This window comes from Cygnus olor, chromosome 10 (assembly GCF_009769625.2).
Source record: "Cygnus olor isolate bCygOlo1 chromosome 10, bCygOlo1.pri.v2, whole genome shotgun sequence".
Taxonomy (NCBI): Eukaryota; Metazoa; Chordata; class Aves; order Anseriformes; family Anatidae; genus Cygnus; species Cygnus olor.
Genome location: NC_049178.1, coordinates 8,984,019 through 9,004,343, shown reverse-complemented (window position 1 = coordinate 9,004,343; position 20,325 = coordinate 8,984,019). Strand labels below are relative to the sequence as shown.

Sequence of the window (20,325 nt, the reverse complement as noted above, 5' to 3'; positions counted from 1 at the left end):
GGGAAACCAAACCACTAGCAGAGCACCAAGCACTCCTGAGACATGAAGAATTATTTAGGGAAAGGGAAAATGGCAATTTAAAAAAGTACTGTCGACTGAGAGTACTTTCAAATTCTGGGATAAAAGTACTAAAAATGCATACTACTGTCCAATATTATAGAAGTAGAAGAGGCTGATTCACAAATAAAGGTTAAATGAGTTTACGTCTAAAATAGACAAACTGTAACAACAGCCCTCCATACTGAAGGTTCACCTTAGCCTACTAGCCTGTAATGTCCAGTAGTGGATAATTAGGGGAAGAATAGAAGAATAAAGTAAGCATACAGTAGTACACAGTTTACACCAAAAAATAATGATCTTCAAGAAATAATGCTATAACAGTTCTTTCACTTTCATTCATCTCAGTAATAAAGTTGCTTATCACATTTTAAACCTCCAGTGTGTTTTATATTTTTTAACTTCCAACACAGGTTTTCTTTGAAAAATTATTTCAGCACTAATAAGCATTTCATTTTTGTAACTGAAGTTGAATACAATACTGTATGCCACAGCACCCTTTGCAGGCTGTCCCTCTGACAATGGCAAAGTAAGGGACTGACAAGTCTTTGAGCTAGGATAGTCTATTTATACCCGATTCATTACCAGAAGTTGTATTGCTTAGTCTGCTTTCAAAAGACTGGAAGAGACATATTCTGAAGGCTTATTTAATAGCCTATTGCAAGGTTTACTCTATTAACAAATGGAAATCTTTTAAAATTTGCCTTTTTTGTTGTTACAGCTACAGAGAACAGTCTGGTTCCTGTACCCATATTCCAGTGCCTTTAGCACATGAAGCTGCCATCTTTTCCACCTTCCTTTTCATCAGCCTTCCCCTGATTCCAGCAGTATGCCAGTAACAACCTTCAAATTCCTTCCTTTAATTTCCAGTCCTCCCTGAACTCCACTTGAGTTCACGTCACTAAATAATTAATGGGGAATAAATAATCATAATTATGGGACCTTGAGGCAAACACAGCACTTGAGAACTGTGGAACATGAAGAGGTGTTAGGTCAGATCCCACTGCAGGACAGGGCGAATGAAAAGACAGCAAGTGGTGCTAATAGGCAATGTTAAAAGTCTAAGCTTCCTCAAATTATTCCACCTTTCCTTGCAGGTCATTCCTCCCAAGCTTGCATTTTCGTTTCTCAACTGCAGAATTTCTCTGATCTTTGGTATGACTCTTCAAGAGTAGTTTACAGAAACTAGTTAAAATATTCCACTAAGGTCTTACTAATGCTGATAAAGGTGTTAGGAAATGCTGGAATGGACTTGAACCTTTGACAATATGACACTGTTGACCCATATCTGCAGCTAGTCAGATGCCCCTCATTTTACAGCTGTAAGTATACTTCTATGTCAACAGAAACCAGAAGGAATAACCCTATTTTTAAAGATTTGAATATTCACAGAATCATAGAACGGCCTGGGTTGAAAAGGACCTTAAAGATCACCTAGTTTCAATCCCCCTGCTCTGGGCAGGGTTTCCAACCACTAGAGCAGGCTGCCCAGAGCTTCGTCCAGCCTGGCCTTGAATGCCTCCAGGGATGGGGCATCCACAACCTCTCTGGGCAACCTGTGCCAGTGCCTCACCACCCTCTTGAGTGCTGAGTGAAAAACTTCCTCTTAATAGCTAACCTAAATCTCCCATCTTAGTTTAAAACCATTCCCCCTTGTCCTATCACTATCAACACATATAAACAGGCGTTCCCCCCGCTGTTTATACGCTCCCTTCAAGTACTGGAAGGCCGCAATGAGGTCTCCACAGAGCCTTCTCTTCTCCAAGCTAAACAAGCCCAGTTCCCTCTACCTTTCTTCATAGGAGAGGTGCTCCAGCCCTCTGATCATCTTAGTGGCCCTCCTCTGGACCTGTGCTGGGGGCCCCAGGCCTGCACGCAATATTCCAGGTGGGGTCTCACAAGAGCAGAGTAGAGGGGGACAATCACCTCCCTCTCCCTGCTGGCCACCCCTTTTTTAATGCAGCCCAGGACGCAGTTGGCCTTCCGGGCTGCAAGCGCGCACTGCTGGCTCATGTCCAGCTTCTTGTCCAGCAGGACCCCCAAGTCCTTCTACGCAGGGCTGCTCTCGAGTTCTTCTTCACCCCGTCTATATAAATACCTGGGATTGCCCCAGCCCAAGTGCAACACCTTGCACTTGGCCTTGTTGAATCTCATGAGGTTCTCACGGGCCCACTTCTCCAGCCTGTCCAGGTCCCTTTGGATGGCATCCCTTCCCTCTGTTGTATTAACTGCACCACTCAGCTTGGTGTCACCTGCAAACTCTCTGAGGGTGCACTCAACTCCGTCATCTCTGTCATTGATAAAGATGTTGAAGAGCACCAGTCCCAAGACCGACCCCTGAGGGACACCACTTGTGACCGGCTTCCACCCAGACATAGAACCGTTGACCACAATATTCACTGCCTTCAGCTGTAATTGTAGCTCCTTCTTTAGACAAAGGTAAGGCATACACATTTAGACTCAGGAAACCTAGCAGGGATTCAATCAATTCAGTTCTTATTTTAGGATCTGCTTCCTTTCAAAGAGTTCCATCCTCAGCTTGTCTATTCCTCAAGGTTATCTTCTGCATAAAGACAAGAGTATGCACAGGCAACACTAAAGTCCAGGTTAGTATGACAAAAATGCCAAATCTAAGTAAACTGGATATTGAAATAATTGCCCTATAATTGTAGGCATTAAACATTTTTATTATAATTGGATATGCTCTACTTGCTTAAAGAAAAAGGATACATACAACTCTTCAAATATTCGAATACATCATAAGGAAAATGTAAAAAACCCACAGCAGTTACAATTGCTGAAGTATGGGGAGATTCTGAGTATTTGATGCAGTCTACTATCAAATAAACCTCACTTTCATCTGTTCTGAAAATATATCAAAACCAGTTCTTTTCTGCATCAAATCAGAAATAAGAAATTCACCAAAACGTAGGAAAGCATTAAAGCTTTTGCCTTGCTGGATTCAGACCTAAGAAGAACCATACCAGTAGCAGTATCTTAAACAAAAGCTTATTTATTCATCTTGTTCATATGTGCTACTAGCAATCTTCAATTACTTTAACTTCAAGATCTCCTTCTGTGCTAACTCACATTGTGGTGAAACTACTTCTTGTATAGCAGTAAGTCAGGCTTTACAATCACTGGCTTGATTAGTAATTGCTAAAGCTATTCAAACACAAGAAACATTGCTCTGATAAGCAAAGTCAAATAGCTTCTTGTTCTTTAACTCAAAAGGAAGAAAAGTGAAAGAAGTATAGTGTCTCACTTCTTGGCTTCCTTTGACTGTGTGAAAAGCTGGACCATACTGAACTGACATCTGTTTCTGCAAAAAGGAAGGAAGCAGCCAGTGGTTTGGGACATTACATGTTCAGCATGAAGGACGGGGCAAATAGGGACAACAGTTACTGTTGGGTGAGCAGGAACAGCATTATGCCCATAGGGAGTTTTTGCTGTTGAGGCCTTTTCTTTTTCTTTTTCTTTTTCTTTTTTTTTTACAACATGCTAACATGACAACAAAAGGTCTGGCAAAGAGCTTGAGATGGATTAGTGAACTCCTTCGTATCAACTCCTTGACAAGTTTAATTAGTGTGCGATTGTGAAGGCAAAAATCCTGACCATCAATTTACAAATCCAGGTACAGCATTAAGAGATGCATAGTGCCCGAGTAGAGAGAATGCAGATCAATTTTCTGTTTGAATTGGAAACCAATGATAAAGAACAAGGATTAAAAAAAATCTTAAGAACGTACAAGAGATTGGTTTTCTGAGGCACAGACAGTGACGCATTAGGGCATCAATCCCCTTAAGCAGAAACCTCACATCTTGTACCTTTCCCTTGTCTTAAATAATGGTTCTGCAGCTGTTTCTCCCAGAAACAAATGCCTCCTTCACTCTTTCCAATCTAGTATGTCAATAAAAAGGGAAATGTACAGATCTGTTCACTCAATTTTTTTTTGTTTTTTTTTTGTTTTCCTTCCCTCAGTGGTTTTTATTTCCAGAAAACAATTGGAAGACCACTGAAAAACCCCAACATTTTTACAAGCTCTTCAGATCTTCTCAAAAGCTGTATTTAACTAGGTTTTCAGAACCTAGTGTTTGACCTCTCACTTCTATGGATAAAGGTAATTGTTTAAAATACATATTGGTCCCATGACTTATGTTCCAGCTCATAAAGAGAAGGATCATATGGCAGAAAAGTTCATGTAATCACTGATATTTTAGCCCTTGAATCTTCTTTCAGCACCTCCCTAAGTTTCTTCCTCATTCTTCTACTACCATGCAATCTCTACCTGCATATAACATAAAAATTCAGGAACAAAAATCTGAAAATGCTGTCGCAACAGCTAGCAGAACTAAGCTACATACAAAGAGCTGCCTAACCAGCAAAGTTCACCTCCTTTCTTCACACTTAGTCCTACCAATGAAGAAATGGTTAAGATCACGACGCTATTCTCACCCAAAAAGTCTTCTAGTCTCATTTTTTAATGAATACTGATATATATTAGTGTAGCCTGACAATAACTCTAGAAAAAAAAAGAGTTGTCAAATGAATATCATAAGCATTTTAAGATGTTACGTAGAAACACCATTTTTTCTGCCAGATAAAAACCCAAGAATCACCTCTGTGTACTGCAAGCCGAGGTTAATGGCTAGATACCATCATTTATTCTTTTGATAAATTGCTAACAGTAACTGAACTCACAGCATGAGGTCGCAGCTCAGGTACAAAGACCTCTGGATGAGCCAGTTGTTTGCTATGATAACAGAAAGCTTGCGAACACTTGCCTTCAAAATATTACAGCCTTGCTGTGCCCACCATACTTTGGGTAGTTTAATTCATCAATGCAATGAAATGCTGCATTCTTCCTATCGCTGTGTATACAAACAAGGACAATATGTTGACCAAGCAAATGGAATTGTATTAGGAACTGCTGATATATATCAGCAATATATGTTCTTTAAGCTGCTGCCAATATATGTTCTTAAAGCTGCTTACAAAAAAAGGTGCTTATTTCAAAGCATTTGTAAGTTAGCAGAGAGATACCATGAAAAAGATTCCTGGTTTTGAAAAGAAAAAAAAAATGAAAATTGAACTACAGTCCCTAAAACCACAAGCCAATATTTGCATGAATTAACTTGGGAAACTGTTCTCTGTACCAAAGAGGAAGCACACTCAACACAGGAGAAGTTACTTAAAGCCCTGACACAGCAGCATTAGCTAGTATTTTAGGGAAGTAATTTTAATTGTCCAGGTGTTTATCTGGTGGCAGAGAGAAAACCATGGCTGTATTGCCCTGGCTTCCCATCCTGCAATCTAGTTAGCAATAGCACCAGGGGGCTTATCAGATCTGGTTGCACAACTTTGCATAAGATCAGGGAAAACACAGAATTTTATTTTCATTCCCTTTGCTACATTCCTCAAAATCTTTCTCATGTTTGTCAGTGCAGTACTACAGTACTACACTGTGATCAAAGCAGGTCATTATAGGACAGCATCGTACACTAACACTTTTGAGAACACCCTTTAGAAACCTTCTGAAAAGGAAACAAGTCTCCCATCAGGACTTCTGAACTTTTACTTCAACCAGATTGCCTCATATTCATGAAGAAAGCACGTGTGTATTGACATTTCAGTCACTTCCCATTGTCATAAATACAGGATTAATTTTTCTCTTGAAAGATGATTTAAGCATCAAAAGAAGATTTCTTATGAAGTACAACTGTTCATGACACCTATGTAAGTATGTAAAGAAATGGAAGAGTAAAGCAATACATAATCAAGAAATGTCATTTTCCTTCCTCATAAGAAGCTGAAGACCATTTTGAACACTGCTTTGTAAGAAGATCACATACTTTTAATGTAAAGTTTCCTGTTTGTGAAAGTATTTCAGAATGCATCTACATGTTGCTGTTGTACTTTAAAAGGCACAACTCTTGAGATGATTAAGCAATTTGTTTGCAGGCCATTTAGGAGCATACTCTATAAAAAGCTTTTCAAGTTTATTTTCTGTTAATGGTGTTAGCCTCTCAGAGTAGCTAATTTTTGCTCATCTCTTGGAAAAAATCTACGTCCTTACAGCTGCTGTGAGGCTGACCTAATAATAAAATCTCCCAGTGTGCCACAGAATGAGTCTCCAGTTCTCAGACTAAGTGTGAGAGCAAGTCAGAGCATATGTACAGAAAGGTTCCGTGTCTCTGTGAGGAACTCAATTCTCACTTACACCAGAAACTTTTCCTTTGAGCGTGTGTTCAGACCCCATGGCACAGAAGCATCTGAGCAGTCCAACATCGATAGGGGTCACTCCTGAATGCCTGAGACAGAACCATCACCTCTGCTGAACTTCGTTTGCAAATCGCACAGTGATTCATGAACTATTTAAAATCTTGCTTTTTTCAGGCAAGTACTGATTTTTTTTTTTTTTGGTCATCAGCTGCCTTATCCAGATGACCTGCAATAACCCCACTTCCAAAAACAAGTGAAGAAAAGTACACTGCATTGGTTTACGGAGTGTATTTTATAAAGACATCTTAGAGAAAAGAACACCAAATTTGTGAGGGAAATGAATCTGGCTCTGACAAAACAGCTCCAAGCAACGCAGTTTGCTTCCCGGCAAATTCAGACTTAATGCTCATGAATTATTAAGTTACCTTGTTGGCTGGAAGCCACGAGGGAGGATTACAGAGCTTACAGTAAGACTGTTACTGCAAACACTGGGTTTCCATAGAAACAGAAATTAGTTAAAATAACTACCTGTCATTTCTCTCAACCATATTCAAGGAAAAACAACCAAAATGTTAAAAACGTTATTAAAGCTTGCAGGAGAAACGTGGCTAAGCACCAATTACGATCTCCTTGGGCTCTCATGCATTTGCCACAGAAGCATTTGACACTGTCATTAAGGTTTGTTTTTTTTTTTGTTGTTATTTACATCATGAAAGGTAGATATTTGTGCTCCTGAAAGGAACCCTCTCTATTAGCTAGAAGTTTCTGTTTCTAAAAAAAGAGAAGTTAGTCATACAGTGTGATTTCTTAGTCCCTGCTGGTGATCCTGATGTTTAACTCCTGAAAAGCAAGGCAGATCAACCCTGACAGGCGGTAGGTGTGCAACACATAACTGTAGGGAAGGCTGCTAAGTTTGGGTTACAAGTATTTTATGGAACATTTCATCACTGCCTATAACCTGGGAAAGCTTATTTGTCAGCAATGGGTCTGAGGTCTAATACAGCGATTGGCTCTCTTAATTCTTGCTCTGTAAACTTCACAACCTTGTTACCTGGCTTTGCACGTGGCAACTTCAGGCAGAGGAAAAGAACTGGTCTTTGCCAGTAAAGGTTTCAACAGAGAGCTGAGGCATCCAAGAACAGTGATCATGACACCGTGGCTTCCTACAGACCAAGCTGCTTACAGTATTTGCTTTCTTTGAGCTGCAGAGTTTACCTCAACATTTTAGCAATGTGCACCGTTACCATCTGAGACAGCACAATCTTTCTAGTGGTATGTATTCATGGTCTGTTTTTGTTCTTTCTGAGCAGGAACAGGGAAGAAAAACATAATAGGAAAAATCAGTTGCAGGTATTTAAAAAAAACTATTAAAAATAAAATGAATCACACTTGAAGAAAAATCTGTATCCTTATCCCGATATGTGCAATCTGATCCCCAAATGTGAAAGGCTTTCTTTTGGGAAGCATGGCAGTGGTGGGGAGATTTGAGATATAATGGTAAAAGATCCTCATTTATGATGAATTCATATTAGAAATTATATAGGATAGAGTGAAAATCTCTAATAAAACCACTTATCTCTCTAACTTTCATATACCAATTCAGACAATAATCGTTTCTTTAAAATATACAGTATTAACAGGAAAAGGGATAAATAGGAAAACTAAGCAAATGCAAATTAGTGAGAGATGTCTAGGAATAAAAGTCAGCTGGAGCAAGTGGTAATAAAAATAGAAAGAAATTATTACTCCGTTGCCTTTTTTTTTTTTTTTTTAGGAGTTGCATATTATGCCAGAGAGACTCTTCCCCTGCCACCAATGCGTCTGCAGTAGACTTCAGAGACCCACATATTTTTCACATTAACTAGGATGACCAGAACAATGGCCATTGCTATAGGTAACAATATTCTTTACTGTTTATTTGATAATCTTTAAATTCACTTTGAGCAGAACCAAAAACTGGTATCCTTGTTACTACTATTGCTATGGATTATCTATTTCATGGAAGTCAGAAAAATATTTTCCTCGAAACACTGAAAACACAATAAACTGAAGTATAGGAAATACTAGTGGAGGATTAGCTATTCCAGCAAATGAAATAACCAGAAGAGGTAACAATAAGAAATAGGACTTTTTTTCATGACTAAGCTGAAGAAAAAGCTCATTAGCTGGTAAGCCTAATCCCTAGGTAAATTCTCTGAATATTAAGGAAATAATTCAGAATGATACAAAATTATTTTTCCCAGTAGACAAATAACTATAGTGACAGTGAATTAGATAAGGTTTCCATTTTAAAATAACTATGAGAAGGCTGCTATTCAAACTTAACAAATGGGAAGTTTAGTATGCGATTGCACAATAAAATAAAAGTATAATTTTCTGTTTCCTAACATAGGAACTGACAACAGTGGAATATGGTAACATTTTAAATGCAGTTAACAGGGGACATACATGCACATTGCTTCAGCACCCCCAGATCTGTTGCCTTAACATAGAAGCAATGTAGAAGGCAGCATCTTAGGGTCAGTTCCAGACTCTGTCCTATTTTTCCCCTGTCTATGTCTCCAGCCCTCTGCCACTCTAAGCTGCTGAGCTCCCCTCCACACAAGCAGCATCTGATTTCTAGGACGTGTACAGTTCCTACATCTCTGTTTAGGAGCGTATAGAGTCACGCCATACAGGTGTTCTCCCATTAACATGCTGATCCCACCTAACAGAGCTCTGAGAGGACTCAAGCCCCTACTCAGGTCGAACTTCTGGAAAATCTGCTATCACTGTTAACAAGTCTGCTTAAAGTTTAAAATGAAAGTTCCAGACAATGACAATTGTCTATGATAGGAAGCATTAAAAGAATATTATTCAAGAAGAAACATTTAAATGCAAGGTACTTTTAGCTCTGATGTTCTTGCTAAGATTTTGGTGCAGCTGATACATATTCCTATTGACAGTTTACAAGTTTACATAGCCCAAGTGCCCATGAGGAAGGCGGGCAGGGGGTGCTCCGGGTGCCAAGGCAGCAGGCCCATGGTGGAGCAGGCTGACCCCTGCAGCCCCCGGGCACCACGCGGAGCAGATCCCCACGCCGCGGCCCGTGGAGGAGCCCACGCAGGAGCAGGAGGCCCGGGGGGAGCCGCCCCCGGGGGGGACCCGTGCTGGGGCCGTTTGATCCCGACGGACAGACCCCGCGGTGCGGGCCCACATCGAGCGGTGCTCGAAGAGCTGCGGGCTGTGGGCAGCCCACGCAGGACCGGCTCGGGAAGGGACCCCACGTGGAGCAGGGCAGGCGGTGACCGTGAAGGAGCGGCGGGGATGCAGCGCTGGGGACTGAACGCAGCCCGGCGCACTGCTGCTGGGCGGAGGCAGCAGAGGGAGGATGAGGGAGGTGGTTTTGGTTGGCTTTCAGTTCTCACTGCTCTCATCTGGTAATGTAATGTACTGCCTATTACTAATCTCCCTCTGCTGAGTCTGCTTTGCCCGTGACAGTAACTGGTGAGCGATCTCCCTGTCCTTATCTCAACCCACGAGCTTTTTCATCCCATTTTCTCCCCCTGTTCTGTTGAAGAGGGAGAGCGGGAGCACAGCGTGGTGGAGTTCAGCTAGCTGCCGGTGTGAAACACCACAGATAAAGAGGGAGAGAGACTCTCATCAAATTTGTAAAGGTTACGTTCAACAACTTTGTATAAATTTGCACTCTGACATATGAATTAGGGATACTGTGGCTGAGGAAACTCCTACTACTGAAAAAATCAGAGAATCCCCTCTCGGTGATGAACCTCTTCCTGATGTCCAGCCTGAACCTCCCCTGCCGCAGCTTGACTCCATATTGACTCAGAATTGATTCCTCAAAAAGTTCTTTATTTCTACATCCGTAGTCTTTCAAAGTGGTGAATTTTGTTCTTCTCTACCTAAACACCATCAGAATTTCTTTTTAGAGCATAAAAAACAGTATGGTGACTTCTATCAATTCAATTACATCTATGAGAAGGTAAAGGCAGCTTAGAGACACTAAAACAGGAGAAGACTGCAGAAGTCACTAGCTTGAGAACACTCTTCCTTTTCTAGCCCCCACATTGGCCAAATCATTTTTACACCTTTAGTATCTTAATCTCTTATGTATTTTTCTGCTAACTTTTATCACGTAAAGTAACTTGGTTGAAAGCTGCCTCAACTTCATGAGGGAAATCACTGTTTACATTCCTGCTGCAGTTCCAGCTCATACAAGACTGCAGAGCAACATTAGTAACAACGCTGACACTTAACATTATTTGATACAGCCTTGACAAAAGGGTCAAATAATTTCATTTCAGTTACATGACATTGGAAATACCGAAATCCAACTATCATGATATAAATTAATGGCAAATTTTTGAACATCATTATCTTTACATATCACACTTCTTAGAACTTTGTCAGTGGCATTAAATTCTTAAGACAGAAGATGTGAGACAGACTTTACTATTCACATTCTCCCCAACATCCACCCACAAATTGACAACATTTACATGAAACTCATCTCTCCATTATCACCTACAGCATCAGGAACAAAGCTGTGTTCTCTCTCATTTTGCCTATTGCAAACTCAAAAACAGATGCTTTAACACAGAAATAGAGGTTTTGAAATTATGGAATTCCTACCACTTTATTGAAAATTGGCTGCTTAGTGAAAGATACACTTCTGCATTTTAAGTGTTTTAAAATCCCGTGAGACTCGGTTTCTTCACATTTCTGTATGTGTTTCACTTAGCCATCTGCTAAGAAAGAATGGATTACAATTTTATCCTTCAGTGGGAAGCAAAAGAATATGAACCGACATCTCAAAAAGGCACAATGAGAAGCTTTATAAAGACCTAGATGTTACCCTCATTAATACCTCGACATACGCAGAGGTAAGAATCAAAGAAACGAGAAAAGAACGAGAGTATGAAGCTGTTTCATGGACTTCAACAAACATTCTCTCTAATGCATCTAACTAATAAATGCTGGCTTGCCTCAGAAAACCTACAAGCATTTATAAATTAACCACTGAACAATAATGTCTTGTTTCTGAGCTGCCGCATGCTTTTCCATCTGATAGGCCCTGTGTCTTGTCATCTGAGGCAGAGAGGAATAGTGTGACATTCAGAATTCTAAGGTAGAACCTTTGGAGAAAAATACATCTTTCCTTAACTGCAATCTCTGGTCAAGATCAGTTTCTACCATGATGCTGCTACAAAACTAACAGCTGATTACTACTAACGTAGTAGAAAAGATTTCTAACATTAATTTTAAGAGGAGATAGGATCACCATAATGCTTAAAACTTGTCTACTATATACCATTTACATTAAAATATATCTTTGGATTTATTTTAAGGAGGATGAAGGAGGGTCAGAGGAAGATGTCTGCCCTATAAAAATGTATACTTTGTTATTCCTTTTTTGTATCCCCTATCTTCTGATGTTTCTTCATACAAGCATTTGCTGTCTCTTTCCTTACATTAGATTGCAAATGTTCTATGCTTATGATTCACATCAGGACATCAACTTATTGTGAAAAGGTATGACGTGTACTCTGGTACTACTCAGTACTTGAGCACAAAATTTTAGGCATCTTATGTTACAGCAAGCATCTCTCAGTAGGTAGTCATACCCCGTCCCCACACCTGGAAGCCTGAACACACTGTATCCAGTCAGGTCTACATTTATCACCTAAGTAATGAGAAAAGATATGATAATAACATAGTATGTGCTTGTTGTAGAAAGTTATATGGTATAATGTCATTTAGGTGAAGCCTAAAGGCACAACTTAGTATAAAGTAAAAAAGTGAAAAATGCTAATCAGTCCAAGTTAATACGACCCAAATTATTGTTACACGATAGCTTTGCCTTTCCTACGTTCATCTCTCCTTGCAGTGCTTCACACTCCCACAAATTAGTCTCATGAATGATTATGATTCCATTGCTCTTTTTCTTTCCCCCTTTGAACAAGTACTTTCCCTTCCAAATCAAATTATTTTAAACAATAACGGGAGAAAGAAATTCTACTAATTCCATCTGGATGTTTCTCCTGTACAGAGAACAAAGAGGAAGAGTCAACATTTGAAGAAAAAAATTAACTAAATTATTGACAGATAGACACCTGCAAAAGGGAAATGAAAGGAATACTTTGAGAGAAGCAAGATATAGGGCACAAATTTGCATGCATGGGAACCAGACATACCTTTCAAGGTCATTAATTCTGCAGCATTTTTCCTCTCATTTCATTCTGCTGTAAGGTAAATGGGTCTTTAATATATACATTTATATAAACCTTTTAAACCTGATTATCACCAATGATCTCTTGAAATTTCCGGTATATTCAGAGACTTAAGAGTCCACATCGGGAACTACTTAAGCAGAGGATTACACGGTCCTGCATTTGATTCATAGAATCACAGAATGGTTTGGGTTGGAAGGGACCCCAAAGCCCACCCAGCCCCAACCCCCTGCCACAAGCAGGGACCCCTGCCCCCAGCCCCATCCAGCCTGGCCTTGGGCACTGCCAGGGATGGGGCACCCACAGCTCCTCTGGGCAGCCTGGGCCTGGGCCTCACTGCCCTCAGAGCAAAGAATTTCTTCCTGACGTCTAATCTAAATCCATCTTATTCTGGATGGAAGCCATTACCCCTGGTCCTATCACCTCACGCCCTGACAAAGAGTCCCTCTCCAGCTTCCCTGTAGCCCCTTTTAGGCACTGGAAGGCCGCAGTGAGATCTCCCCGGGACCTTCTCTTCCCCATGCTGAACAACCCCAACTCCCTCGGCCTGTCTCCATAGGAGAGGTGCTCCAGCTGCTTGATCATCTTAGTGGCCTCCTCTGGATTCGCTCTAATACATCCCTGTTCTTTTTGTGCTGGAGGCCTCAGAGCTGAACACAGGGCTCCAGGTAGGGTCTCATGAGAGCAGAGCAGAGGGGGAGAATCCCCCCCCTTGCCCTGCTGCCCACACTGCTGTTGGTGCAGCCCAGGGTACAGGTGGCTTTCTGGGCTGCAAGCACACATTGATGCTCATCTATAAGAAGGGTCATAAGGAGGACCTGGGGAACTACAGGCCTGTCACAGCCTGACCTCAGTGCCAGGAAAGGTGATGGAACATCCTGAATGCAATCACGCTGCACATGGGAGACAACTGGGGGATCAGGCCCATTCAGCATGGGTTCATGAAAGGCAAGTCCTGCCTGACCATCCTCATCTCCTTCTTTGACTGGGTGACCCACCTGGTGGATGAGGGAAAGGCTGTTGACATTGTCTACCTACACTTCAGCATGGCCTTTGATATGGTATCCCACAGCATTCTCCTGGAGAAGCTGGCAGCCCGTGGCTTGGACAGGTACACGCTTTGCTGGGTTAAAAACTGGCTGCACAGCCAGGCCCAGAGAGTGATGGTGAACAGAGTGAAATCCAGCTGGTGACTGGTCACCAGTGGTGTTCCCCAGGGGTCGGTGTTGGGGCCCGTCCTCTTTAATATCTTTATTGATGATTTGGATGAGGGAATTGAGTGCACCCTCAGTAAACCTGCAGACAACACCAAGCTCGGGAAAGTGTTGATCTGCCGCAGGGTAGGAAGGCCCTACAGAGGGACCTGGACAGGACGGGTCGATGGGCAGAGGCCAATGGGATGAGGTTCAACAAGGCCAAGTGCTGGGTCCTGCACTTTGGCCACAACAACCCCATGCAGCGCTACAGGCTGGGGGCAGAGTGGCTGGAAGGCTGTGCAGAGGAAAAGGATCTGGGGGTGCTGGTTGATGCTCACCTGGACATGAGCCAGCAGTGTGCCCAGGGGGCCAAGAAGGCCAACAGCATCCTGGCTTGTGTCAGGAATAGTGCGGCCAGCAGGGCCAGGGAGGTGATCGTCCCCCTCTACTCTGCTCTGGTGAGGCCACACCTTGAGTGCTGTGTTCAGCTTTGGGCCCCTCACTACAAGGAGGACATCGAGGCCCTGGAGCGTGTCCAGAGAAGGGCTACGAAGCTGGTGAAGGGCCTGGGACACAAGTCCTATGGGGAGTGGCTGAGGGAACTGGGAGTGTTCAGTCTGGAGAAGAGGAGGCTCAGGGGAGACCTTATTGCTCTCTACAGCTACCTGAAAGGAAGGTGTGGGGAGCTGGGGGTCGGCCTCTTCTCACAGGTAACTAGTGATAGGACTAGAGGGAATGGCCTCAAGTTGTGCCAGGGGAGGTTCAGGTTGGAGATAAGGAGACATTTCTTCTCAGAAAGAGTGGTCAGGCATTGGAATGGGTTGCCCAGGGAGGTGGTGGAGTCACCATCCCTGGAGGTGTTTAAGGAAAGGTTGGACGTGGTGCCTGGGGACATGGTTTAGTGGGTGACATTGGTAGTAGGGCAATGGTTGGACCAGATGATCTTCTAGGTCTTTTCCAACCTTAATGATTCTATGACTGCTAGCTCATGGTAAGCTTCTCATCAGCAGGCACGTCTGTTTCTCTGCTTCACCATAGAAAGTTAACACTCTCCCTCACCTCTGATAGCTTTCATAAATTCCTTCAAAGCCACCTCAACACTACAAAACTGTCAAACAAAATCCTGTTGAAACATACATAACACAAGATCTATGTGATACAAGTATCACATAGTATCTACAAGTATCCTCACATGAGAAATCGAGAGTAGCCCTTACCATCACAGAACAACCAACTATTTTCTTCCCAGTTTTATACCCTTTCACCCTGAGTTGTTCTTATCTTTACTTGGACAGGTCCCACAAAAAATACATCAATTACATTATATATTTTTTGTAACTTTTATTTTATAAGCATCATTCCAATTGTATTTCATTTGAACATACACCCATCCTGTTTTACTTTCTCTATAACACTGAACAAAATCCAAGGCAGTTAGTAGCTAGAAAATAATTAAATGGATCAGTGAAAATGGTGTTTTCTTTTAAATGTTATTTGATCCTTCTTATTTGTTGGAGAACCACAATTAGTAGCGCAAACTCAATTTTCTTGGACAGACATACAGATAGGCTTCCAGTTCAGCCGAAGATATCTGAATCTAAACTGTTAAACTTCAGAAGTATTCTTGTATAACAGCTCTAGTAACAACAGAGGCTTTGAGAACATCTTGCTTCAGGATTCAGAGTATCCTAAGGATTCTTCACAGGAAAGAACTGTGCCGGATGAATGACCACCCTAAGCTTGTCTTATGTGATGAAACAGGGAGTTGGATATGTTGAAAATTCCTTAGTGACTGTTTGAGTGTAGACATACCACTACCATATTGCATATGACATAAAACTTTCCTGTCAGTGGAAGATGCATCTGCCTCTCGATTCCCCCCACTTGCACGTTCTCTGGATGAAAACTTCTATTCCACTCTGTACATCCTATTGATACAAGTGCTGAGGAACCAGTCAGTCACTAACATGCCACAGTACTCTGTTTTTAAATATTGGTCACACTTTTGGGTGATACAAGTTTAGATTCTGGTCACAAGCAATCAGCTTTACCTAGATAGATTTATGGATAAATTTATGGATAAAATAAAATACTTAGACGTCTAGATTTTGGAGAAAAGTTATAATAATACAAACCCACAGAATGCACTGCAAAGATCATACTAAGTATCCACTGTGGCTTTGCCAACATCTGAGCTAGCTTCTAGCTTTCTTTGGGTAAACTGGAATCTTCTCCCTTTGCTAAAGATAATTGCTGCCTCTTTTTACCTCTTCTCTGCTCTCTCCCTCCAGGGAAAACACCGAAAAGTAACTTTTTTTTTTCCCCTGTTGTATCCTTTCTTTTTGCTAGCTTTTAGCTTAGGTAAGCTTTCCTTCCATGTTTCCCAGGGCACTACAAGATAGTGTTCAGAAGATTGTATTACTGTTCTTCCCATCACTGCTGGTTTCTCATGTAGCATTTCCAGAGTACATTTTCTCTAGCTTGAAACTATTCTGGCTTACAGTTAATATTTCTCAGAGTATAACTATCAATCAGATAATAAGATGTGCTGGGAGCATCGTAATGAGAAACACTACAATAGCACATGCAAAAAGAAAGCAGTTCTTAAACTGAGCAACATCTACCTATCCATACATACTGTCTTTGTTCTATGTTGTCACTTCTGGGAAACCTGGTTATACATGAATTGAAGAAAGATGCAATATTCTGGAGAATTGCTACTGAGTTCTTCTGTTTCTTTGCTTCCAAGACCAAAAATAATACCACAAAAACATCACAAAAAGAGCTACATAGATTTTTGATCTAGACAGAATAGAATAATAAGTGTTAATAATGAGTCATATAAGCAGGAAGGAGAAAATATAACGTGCGCTATGGTGCTCAGTGAAGAGGACATGATCTTGTAAATGAAAAGTAGGCTATAAGGCAGGTGTCACAAGAGCAATAAATTACTGTTGAGTTCTGCACAATGTACAACAAAGAAGGTGCTTTCAATGTCTTTCTTCATGAACATATTAAAAAAACACCAATGACAAAAAAATTTTAGTTTCATTACCATGCCTTTGATAATGTTCTTAGCTGCCAATCTTCACTGTAAATTTTAATCTAAAAATACAAACAGTCAACCTTTGCTACTACTTTAATTGTTTAAGCTGGAAATATTCATTATCTAAAAGAGGCACCATTCATAGTTGCCCTTTCTTCATGACACATCATATACTTAAACCATTATTTCTGAAAGAGGTGTGCTAGGCAGAAATAATCCCACCTCAGTTTAAAGGAGCTCCAGACTAGCTCTAGTTCACTGACCCATCTGCAGGGATGAGAAACGAGATAGGATACCTACTCCTACAAAAAACAAAGAATCAGTAACTTCCCTCAGTTTGCTGGCTACAATCTGCAAGGGCCTGCTACTGACCACATTCAACTTGTCCATCAGGGCCATGTTTGCCTTCATTTTCCATTTACTGCCAATATACCCACAGAAGCCATGTGCGCATGCATATCTTTCTCTCCTTCTTTACCTTTGTTGGGATTTAACCCTAGCAGGCAGTTAAGCACCACGTAGTTGCTCACTCCCTCCCCATTGGGATGGGGGAAGAGAATCGGAAGAGCAAATGTTAGAAAACTCACAAGTTGAGATAAAGACAGCTTAATATTTAAAAAAAAAGAAGGAAAAAGTGTGCTAGAAACTTCGACTGTTTTAAGATGTGTTTAAGATGTAGCCAGAATGAAAATTGTTTAAAGATAAACCTTATAAAGAAAAAAATCATTCTGAAATATAGGTACCCTTTCTTACACTTAATGGATTCTTCAAGTTTATTTTCAGCAAAATTTCTATCATGTTTTTAAATGTGTAATTTTTGAAGTTATGTATAATTGTGCATTTTTAATAAAAAAGACCTGTAGTAAAGATAGCTAAGCCTCACTACTTTAAAATAAGCTATTATTTAGTTTATTGTTAATAAACTAATTTAGTTTTTTTCCATCCATCAATATACTGCTGCACCAAAACCTGCTGCTTTAAAAAAAAACAACAGAACTTATTAAATCCATCCTTCCAACACAGATAACATTGGGTAAGTTTTTCCACCAGTTTTCCACTTTTACAGTAGTTTCATCAATCCTGTATCTCCCTGTATTAACATATTAAGTCTAACACTTCTTTTTTGTTGAGGTGAACTCCCGTATAATTGAGTAAAATTAGTGTGTTCTGATGTGATGTCTGCTTGACAAATCTATGTTGACTTTTACTTTTCTTCTTATGAGCTTCTAAGTGCTAATAACTAGTTTATTTGTTCCAGAACTTTTTGCATTTGTCATCTGATTGCACTTGACCTTTTGAGGGAGATGGAGGCAAAACAGCTATTATATACTCCAGCTATCTTGATAACATCTGCTGATAGCTTAATGTCCCCTTTATTCTATTATTTCTTGATTTAAAAAAAAAACTTTTTGCAACAAAAGCATTATGGACTTATTCTTCATTGCTACTGAGGTCCCTTGCTAATTGCATTTTTCTACAACTTTGTCTTTTTCCATCCCCATTTGTGCAGTTTCATCAGTTTCTTTTTTCATACTTTCTACCAGACTATGTCAAAGAACACACAATACAGACTTTCTGTTTTTGCCATATATTTCATCTTTCCTTTACAATGGAATAGTTTTCTTGTGCTCTTTGTATTGTCTTAAGGAAGTGACAACTCTCAAATTTCTTTCCTCTGTACCATTTTTTAAAAAATGTTTATCAACACCTGCCTTATTGAAGTTCACCATCTTCATGTTAACATTTTCTTTCTTTTCTAGTTATTATAAACTATCATTTCACGGTCATTCATTCCAAGGTAATTCAAACAATGAGTTGTACTTCCAGTTGGTTGTAATCAAAACTAGCTGAAGTTTCTCATTTCCCTTGAACTTCAACATGACAAACAAGCTGAGGTATTAAAGTTTAGGACTAAAGTTTTGTTGCTTTTCTAATGTATTTGAATGTAAAAATACAGAACAACTTTTGCAATAAAATTTCCCAAAGACTTTAAAACATACAAATAGACTTTTGCCCCTTTTGGTCTAAGCCATTATCTAATGCTCAAATTGACAAGTTGTTTCTGGTATGGGCTGAAACAAGTTATTGAGGCAGATGTTTATTAATCCAGTTCTATATACTCACAAGTATTTGTTTTTATAATTTGTCACAGTAAAATCTTTTTCAAAAATCTCTAAGTCTTACACCCCTGATAGCAGCATTGTTCTCGATATCTGTATTTCCCCACCATTGTCTTTTGTCTGCTTCTTTTTAGAAAGCACATATCACTAGCTGTACAATAACATACTTGTATTCAGAAGCAGAAAATACATCTCAAATTGTATTTCAACTCTAGCTCCAGTCTTCTGATTGCTAATCCATAACTGGTGCATACTATTAATTCAGCTACTGAAAAACAGTGGAATGTTTAAATTTTTCTTCAGTTAACCTGACTTGAAAATAACTACTGCAACCAACAGGATCAATGAGGTAGTAAACTACTGGGTCCAAAGCAATAACACTGAAAGCCAGTCAATCTCCAGCATAACAGTAGAAAAAGCTTGGATAAGAAATTCATCAAGATCAAAACCATTTAAGAAAAGTCAATTTGTCCATTTCACTTAGAATGCAGAATGTAGCTTTTCTTTTCTTTTTTTTTTTAAAAAAAAACACGCCTTAATGTACTATTTCCTGAGGCACACAAAACAGGAAAGAGACTCCATCTTCCAAAGCAGATATAAGCACGTCATTCTAAATTTGTAGCAGTGTCTTTGTTTTCTAGTTTTAAGTTTCTTCTCTAAAATAGAGCCTAGCCTCATTACACACTTCTTCACCACCCCTCTTTGGTACATAAGACAATATAAAAATAATGTTTTTACTACAGCAGCTCATTGATGCATAATATGAAGAGCTAAGTAATAACAACTGTTTGCACATCAAAGCATTATTACATATATTTAAATCTGCCTGAATCCCTTTGCACCTTTTCTCATTGTAACTATTACTTTCTTTTTATCACTGGCAAAAACCCTCAAGATTTTCCCACTCTATGTTAACATACCAAGCAAAGTGCTGTCCAAGACTATTAATCTTTTGAAGCTGTTTCTGAGGCCTTCCACCGTCACAGCAGCAGTTTGTCCCTTCCTCTTTTCTGCAGCTTTCCTCATCCAAATAATTTGATATTTTACTGCTTTTTGATATAGGTTTTTGTTTTGTTTTCATTTGCCATTTTCATCTTTCCCTCTTAACAACTATTTTCTGTTAATTCTCTCATAGAAGAATCATAGGCATATACTCCTACCTATATAAAAACAAGCATTTCTCAGGTACTGGGGGTGAAATAAGCATAATGTAGCGTCATAGTAGACATTCTTGCCACATTCTGCAAAACCATATTTAAGTTGCCAAACTAAATGGTGACAGATGTAATCAAGTCACTAGAGCTTTCTAATATATAACACTTTTTAGTGGGTTGTATTCTGAAAAGCTACAAATCCACTACCTTTCTACTCTGAGCTTCCTTGGACAGAATGATGTTCTTCAAAAGAAAGGAAGGAATGTTCTAGGGGCTCTTTCCTCAGCTTGGGACAAATCT

General features: G+C 40.1%; 1 protein-coding gene across 1 annotated transcript in view; it reads right to left on the bottom strand.

The window, feature by feature from the left end:
• The window catches only part of DOCK3 (dedicator of cytokinesis 3), a 216,089-nt gene that overhangs the window by 111,580 nt on the left and 84,184 nt on the right, over nucleotides 1-20,325 (bottom strand).